Source organism: Schistocerca americana, unplaced genomic scaffold (genome assembly GCF_021461395.2).
Source record: "Schistocerca americana isolate TAMUIC-IGC-003095 unplaced genomic scaffold, iqSchAmer2.1 HiC_scaffold_383, whole genome shotgun sequence".
Taxonomy (NCBI): Eukaryota; Metazoa; Arthropoda; class Insecta; order Orthoptera; family Acrididae; genus Schistocerca; species Schistocerca americana.
Window position 1 is genome coordinate 17501 of NW_025726108.1, and position 7500 is coordinate 25000.

At 54.1% G+C, this 7500-nt stretch overlaps 3 non-coding genes across 3 annotated transcripts in view; all 3 read right to left on the minus strand.

Annotated features, from left to right (window-relative positions):
* The window catches only part of LOC124581971, a 4222-nt gene extending 3439 nt beyond the window's left edge, over window positions 1–783 (minus strand). Inside the window, exon 1 of the ribosomal RNA XR_006973607.1 lies at window positions 1–783. This exon is cut by the window's left edge and continues 3439 nt beyond it. This is a non-coding gene — a ribosomal RNA (large subunit ribosomal RNA).
* Window positions 784–971: 188 nt separating this feature from the next.
* LOC124581961 lies at window positions 972–1126 on the minus strand. Its single transcript, XR_006973598.1, has one exon. It is a non-coding gene; the product is annotated as a 5.8S ribosomal RNA (ribosomal RNA).
* A 352-nt stretch (window positions 1127–1478) lies between these two features.
* Window positions 1479–3388, minus strand: LOC124581956. Its single transcript, XR_006973593.1, has one exon. It is a non-coding gene; the product is annotated as a small subunit ribosomal RNA (ribosomal RNA).
* Window positions 3389–7500: the final 4112 nt, after the last annotated feature.

Consider the following 7500-nt stretch of genomic DNA (forward strand, 5'->3'; position numbering starts at 1 on the left):
GGGAGCCCGAGCGCCCAAAGGGGCGAATCGACTCCTCCAGATATACCGCCGGGCAGCCAGCCAGGACACCGGGGCTCTGCCCAACAGACGCGAACCGAGGCCCGCGGAAGGACAGGCTGCGCACCCGGGCCGTAGGCCGGCACCCAGCGGGTCGCGACGTCCTACTAGGGGAGAAGTGCGGCCCACCGCACACCGGAACGGCCCCACCCCGCGGCGAGTGGAAAGGCAACCGGACACGACCCCGCCGCGGATTGCTCCGCGCGGGCGGCCGGCCCCATCTGCCGAGGGCGGAGGCCAGTGGCCGGATGGGCGTGAATCTCACCCGTTCGACCTTTCGGACTTCTCACGTTTACCCCAGAACGGTTTCACGTACTTTTGAACTCTCTCTTCAAACTTCTTTTCAACTTTCCCTCACGGTACTTGTTCGCTATCGGTCTCGTGGTCATATTTAGTCTCAGATGGAGTTTACCACCCACTTGGAGCTGCACTCTCAAGCAACCCGACTCGAAGGAGAGGTCCCGCCGACGCTCGCACCGGCCGCTACGGGCCTGGCACCCTCTACGGGCCGTGGCCTCATTCAAGTTGGACTTGGGCTCGGCGCGAGGCGTCGGGGTAGTGGACCCTCCCAAACACCACATGCCACGACAGGCGGCAGCCTGCGGGGTTCGGTGCTGGACTCTTCCCTGTTCGCTCGCCGCTACTGGGGGAATCCTTGTTAGTTTCTTTTCCTCCGCTTAGTAATATGCTTAAATTCAGCGGGTAGTCTCGCCTGCTCTGAGGTCGTTGCACGAGGTGTCGCACGCCACACCGCCAGCCGGCTGTGCACGCTACCGAGTAAGTACCGGTATGCGAACCGCCAGGCGACGGGCGCGCATCGCACGTTTAAGGAGGCGCGGCCGGCCCCACAGGCGGCCGCGACGCTCCCAGGTCTGCGAAGCGGGGCAAACGCCGCGCGCTTCAGTATACGTAGCCGACCCTCAGCCAGACGTGGCCCGGGAACGGAATCCATGGACCGCAATGTGCGTTCGAAACGTCGATGTTCATGTGTCCTGCAGTTCACATGTCGACGCGCAATTTGCTGCGTTCTTCATCGACCCACGAGCCGAGTGATCCACCGTCCTGGGTGATCTTTTTCTGAGTTTCCACTGTCTCTTTCAAGACAGTTGCATAGGCGGGACGTAGGCGTGTGGCGGCCCCTGTTCAAGCGTTCTGTGTCCAACGGCCTCACGGCCGATGGGCGTCGTACGGCTCCACACCGGAGCGGACAGGCAGTCGGGCGAAAGTCATTCAAAACCGGCGCCAGGCGCCAGGTGCCGCAGGCCAGCCGCTCCAGCGCTTCAGCGCTCGTACCACACAACATTGGCGTTAGTTTTGAGACGCACGCGTGGTTCCGCACGCGGCGCACGGCTACTGCGAGCCGTACAGGTAGCGTGTTGCGCGACACGACACGCACATCGAAAGACATGCAGTCTAGTCGGTAATGATCCTTCCGCAGGTTCACCTACGGAAACCTTGTTACGACTTTTACTTCCTCTAAATGATCAAGTTTGGTCATCTTTCCGGTAGCATCGGCAACGACAGAGTCAATGCCGCGTACCAGTCCGAAGACCTCACTAAATCATTCAATCGGTAGTAGCGACGGGCGGTGTGTACAAAGGGCAGGGACGTAATCAACGCGAGCTTATGACTCGCGCTTACTGGGAATTCCTCGTTCATGGGGAACAATTGCAAGCCCCAATCCCTAGCACGAAGGAGGTTCAGCGGGTTACCCCGACCTTTCGGCCTAGGAAGACACGCTGATTCCTTCAGTGTAGCGCGCGTGCGGCCCAGAACATCTAAGGGCATCACAGACCTGTTATTGCTCAATCTCGTGCGGCTAGAAGCCGCCTGTCCCTCTAAGAAGAAAAGTAATCGCTGACAGCACGAAGGATGTCACGCGACTAGTTAGCAGGCTAGAGTCTCGTTCGTTATCGGAATTAACCAGACAAATCGCTCCACCAACTAAGAACGGCCATGCACCACCACCCACCGAATCAAGAAAGAGCTATCAATCTGTCAATCCTTCCGGTGTCCGGGCCTGGTGAGGTTTCCCGTGTTGAGTCAAATTAAGCCGCAGGCTCCACTCCTGGTGGTGCCCTTCCGTCAATTCCTTTAAGTTTCAGCTTTGCAACCATACTTCCCCCGGAACCCAAAAGCTTTGGTTTCCCGGAGGCTGCCCGCCGAGTCATCGGAGGAACTGCGGCGGATCGCTGGCTGGCATCGTTTATGGTTAGAACTAGGGCGGTATCTGATCGCCTTCGAACCTCTAACTTTCGTTCTTGATTAATGAAAACATACTTGGCAAATGCTTTCGCTTCTGTTCGTCTTGCGACGATCCAAGAATTTCACCTCTAACGTCGCAATACGAATGCCCCCGCCTGTCCCTATTAATCATTACCTCGGGTTCCGAAAACCAACAAAATAGAACCGAGGTCCTATTCCATTATTCCATGCACACAGTATTCAGGCGGGCTTGCCTGCTTTAAGCACTCTAATTTGTTCAAAGTAAACGTGCCGGCCCACCGAGACACTCACTCAAGAGCACCCTGGTAGGATTGCAACGGGGTCCGCCTCGGGACGCACGAGCACGCACGAGGCGCGTCGCACGCCTTCAGCTCGCCCCACCGGCAGGACGTCCCACGATACATGCCAGTTAAACACCGACGGGCGGTGAACCAACAGCGTGGGACACAAATCCAACTACGAGCTTTTTAACCGCAACAACTTTAATATACGCTATTGGAGCTGGAATTACCGCGGCTGCTGGCACCAGACTTGCCCTCCAATAGATACTCGTTAAAGGATTTAAAGTGTACTCATTCCGATTACGGGGCCTCGGATGAGTCCCGTATCGTTATTTTTCGTCACTACCTCCCCGTGCCGGGAGTGGGTAATTTGCGCGCCTGCTGCCTTCCTTGGATGTGGTAGCCGTTTCTCAGGCTCCCTCTCCGGAATCGAACCCTGATTCCCCGTTACCCGTTACAACCATGGTAGGCGCAGAACCTACCATCGACAGTTGATAAGGCAGACATTTGAAAGATGCGTCGCCGGTACGAGGACCGTGCGATCAGCCCAAAGTTATTCAGAGTCACCAAGGCAAACGGACCGGACGAGCCGACCGATTGGTTTTGATCTAATAAAAGCGTCCCTTCCATCTCTGGTCGGGACTCTGTTTGCATGTATTAGCTCTAGAATTACCACAGTTATCCAAGTAACGTGGGTACGATCTAAGGAACCATAACTGATTTAATGAGCCATTCGCGGTTTCACCTTAATGCGGCTTGTACTGAGACATGCATGGCTTAATCTTTGAGACAAGCATATGACTACTGGCAGGATCAACCAGGGAGCTGCGTCAACTAGAGCTGAGCAGCCGGCCGCCCGGGAGTGTGTCCCGGGGGCCCGCGCGAACACGCAAGCGTCCGCTCAATTATTCTGCAAACAGGAGGAGGCTGAGCTCCCCTGCACAATACACCTCGAAACCCTCTCAGGTCCCGGCGGCGCGCAGCGCCGTCCTAAGTACTTGGTCGGGTTCGAGAGAGGCGCAATCGCCCGGAGTTTGGCGAGTAGACGCTTTAGGTGCGACCACCCGTGCTCCCAACTGAGCTTGCCGCTGCCGACAGAGGCCCGGGAGCGTGCTGTCGTGGCATTGCCGGCGGGAGACAACACGCGCCACCTACGGTGGCCGGCAGCTCCAACGCCAGCGCCACAGAAGGACAAAAGCCCCACTTGGGTGCCGAAGCGAACTCTCCCAGCACAGCGCACGCGCCAACACGTCCGCACAGCTGCGATACAAACCACCTGCGAGAACCGCAGAGGCGACCGAGCAGCAGACGGCGTCGCGGCGCCGAGCGCCGGGCGGCGGCGCATCCTCAGCGCACACAGTCCTCAATCGGACCAGCACACTGCAGATGTCCACCGCGCTTCGCACCGGGCCCGCGAGGACCTACTTTGGCCGCACGGCGCCGCGTGCAGGGTGCGCCGGCGCGCAGCTGCGCCGCCTGCCGCCTCCGTCGGCCGGCGCGCCTGCCACTGGCCGCCCCCACCAGCCGGCTGTAGCGCGTGCGCCCACGCACCGCGCGGCCAGCACGCCGGGAGGCCCCCCCTCACCGGCCGGGGACGGTCCCACCCAGCCACCGCCGCGTATCGCTTCACACCCACATGCCATTCACGTTCGTGGGCATGGTGGGTATCGCTGAAACAACCGGTTGGTAGCTCAACCGATCGTCGCCATCACTGATTCACCTCTAGCGAGAACAACCGCACCACAACCGTTTACCAGTTGTTCATTTGCGTAACGTCACCAGCAAACGTAGACGTCCATCGCCATTTGCAAATTCAACGATTGTTGCATGCCTGTGTCAGGTGTCACGACACACTATGTCTGCCCACATACACGCAACAACATGTGCACGCTTCGCGAACACGTGGAAGGTGGCCCCCGTACGTATGCGATGTCCATTGCGCGAACGACTGTCAACCGGCCTCTGTCGCATGTCGCAGATGTGGAACGCAGTGCACCATGCTATCACGGTGTGTGAGAAGAGACGACTACGTCTGACAACACGCGCCACTACATCAACAGACGGCTCATGCTGATCGCCATCCACGGCATACCATACTGCAATCCAGCTCTTATAGGGAGACGACACGTAGCTGAGTGCACAATATTTGGACCGTATGGTTCGCCGTTGTTGGCGCAGTCGTGGTACGGTCACACATGTACCACGATGTATCATTCAGTACATGAGGACCAATGTGCAGTACAGTGTGTGATTTGGACGTACAACATCAGCGGACAGTTGACACACGCCGTACCACAACGTAGGCTGTGCTTCGCCATGCAAATGCCAATGAACAACTGCGAAGGGCATTGAGCATGTACGTCCTGCTGCCATCCGCATTACAGTGTATAGCTGCAAGGTGTTTAACATGAAGCGATACTCTGGGGACCAGGCAGTGCGAGTAGCAAACTATATTGCGGGGGTTGCAGTTAGGCAACACCACACTAATTTAACGCGTCGTATGACAATTACAGAGCAGGTTAAGGCCCAACGTGTGTTGGGTTAAGGCCCAACGTGTGTTGGGTTAAGGCCCAACGTGTGTTGGGTTAAGGCCCAACGTGTGTTGGGTTAAGGCCCAACGTGTGTTGGGTTAAGGCCCAACGTGTGTTGGGTTAAGGCCCAACGTGTGTTGGGTTAAGGCCCAACGTGTGTTGGGTTAAGGCCCAACGTGTGTTGGGTTAAGGCCCAACGTGTGTTGGGTTAAGGCCCAACGTGTGTTGGGTTAAGGCCCAACGTGTGTTGGGTTAAGGCCCAACGTGTGTTGGGTTAAGGCCCAACGTGTGTTGGGTTAAGGCCCAACGTGTGTTGGGTTAAGGCCCAACGTGTGTTGGGTTAAGGCCCAACGTGTGTTGGGTTAAGGCCCAACGTGTGTTGGGTTAAGGCCCAACGTGTGTTGGGTTAAGGCCCAACGTGTGTTGGGTTAAGGCGCAACGTGTGTTGGGTTAAGGCGCAACGTGGGTTACGTTAAGGCGCAACGTGGGTTACGTTAAGGCGCAACGTGGGTTACGTTAAGGCGCAACGTGGGTTACGTTAAGGCGCAACGTGGGTTACGTTAAGGCGCAACGTGGGTTACGTTAAGGCGCAACGTGGGTTACGTTAAGGCCCAATATAGGTTAGGTTAAGGCCCAATATAGGTTAGGTTAAGGCCCAATATAGGTTAGGTTAAGGCCCAATATAGGTTAGGTTAAGGCCCAATATAGGTTAGGTTAAGGTACAATATAGGTTAGGTTAAGGTACAATATAGGTTAGGTTAAGGTACAATATAGGTTAGGTTAAGGTACAATATGGGTTAGGTTAAGGTACAATATGGGTTAGGTTAAGGCGCAATATGGGTTAGGTTAAGGCGCAATATGGGTTAGGTTAAGGCGCAATATGGGTTAGGTTAAGGCGCAATATGGGTTAGGTTAAGGCGCAATATGGGTTAGGTTAAGGCGCAATATGGGTTAGGTTAAGGCGCAATATGGGTTAGGTTAAGGCGCAATATGGGTTAGGTTAAGGCGCAATATGGGTTAGGTTAAGGTACAATATAGGTTAGGTTAAGGTACAATATAGGTTAGGTTAAGGTACAATATGGGTTAGGTTAAGGTACAATATAGGTTAGGTTAAGGCACAATATGGGTTAGGTTAAGGCGCAATATGGGTTAGGGTAAGGCGCAATATGGGTTAGGTTAAGGCGCAATATGGGTTAGGTTAAGGCGCAACGTGGGTTACGTTAAGGCGCAACGTGGGTTACGTTAAGGCGCAACGTGGGTTACGTTAAGGCGCAACGTGGGTTACGTTAAGGCGCAACGTGGGTTACGTTAAGGCGCAACGTGGGTTACGTTAAGGCCCAATATAGGTTAGGTTAAGGCCCAATATAGGTTAGGTTAAGGCCCAATATAGGTTAGGTTAAGGCCCAATATAGGTTAGGTTAAGGCCCAATATAGGTTAGGTTAAGGTACAATATAGGTTAGGTTAAGGTACAATATAGGTTAGGTTAAGGTACAATATGGGTTAGGTTAAGGCGCAATATGGGTTAGGTTAAGGCGCAATATGGGTTAGGTTAAGGCGCAATATGGGTTAGGTTAAGGCGCAACGTGGGTTACGTTAAGGCGCAACGTGGGTTACGTTAAGGCGCAACGTGGGTTACGTTAAGGCGCAACGTGGGTTACGTTAAGGCGCAACGTGGGTTACGTTAAGGCCCAATATAGGTTAGGTTAAGGCCCAATATAGGTTAGGTTAAGGCCCAATATAGGTTAGGTTAAGGCCCAATATAGGTTAGGTTAAGGTACAATATGGGTTAGGTTAAGGTACAATATGGGTTAGGTTAAGGTACAATATAGGTTAGGTTAAGGCGCAACGTGGGTTACGTTAAGGCCCAATATAGGTTAGGTTAAGGCCCAATATAGGTTAGGTTAAGGCCCAATATAGGTTAGGTTAAGGCCCAATATAGGTTAGGTTAAGGCCCAATATAGGTTAGGTTAAGGTACAATATAGGTTAGGTTAAGGTACAATATAGGTTAGGTTAAGGTACAATATGGGTTAGGTTAAGGTACAATATGGGTTAGGTTAAGGTACAATATAGGTTAGGTTAAGGCACAATATGGGTTAGGTTAAGGCGCAATATGGGTTAGGTTAAGGCGCAATATGGGTTAGGTTAAGGCGCAATATGGGTTAGGTTAAGGCGCAATATGGGTTAGGTTAAGGCACAATACGGGTTAGGTTAAGGCACAATACGGGTTAGGTTAAGGCACAATACGGGTTAGGTTAAGGCACACATTGTTGTAAGGAAAGGTGTTTTCGGGGGGGGGGGGGGGGCTGGTTTGTTGATTGTGATTATCGTAAGTAAATGACTGCGGCATCATCTGATTTGCCACGTCAGGGTGCACCTTTGGCTCATAACAGGCGGCGCTCTGAT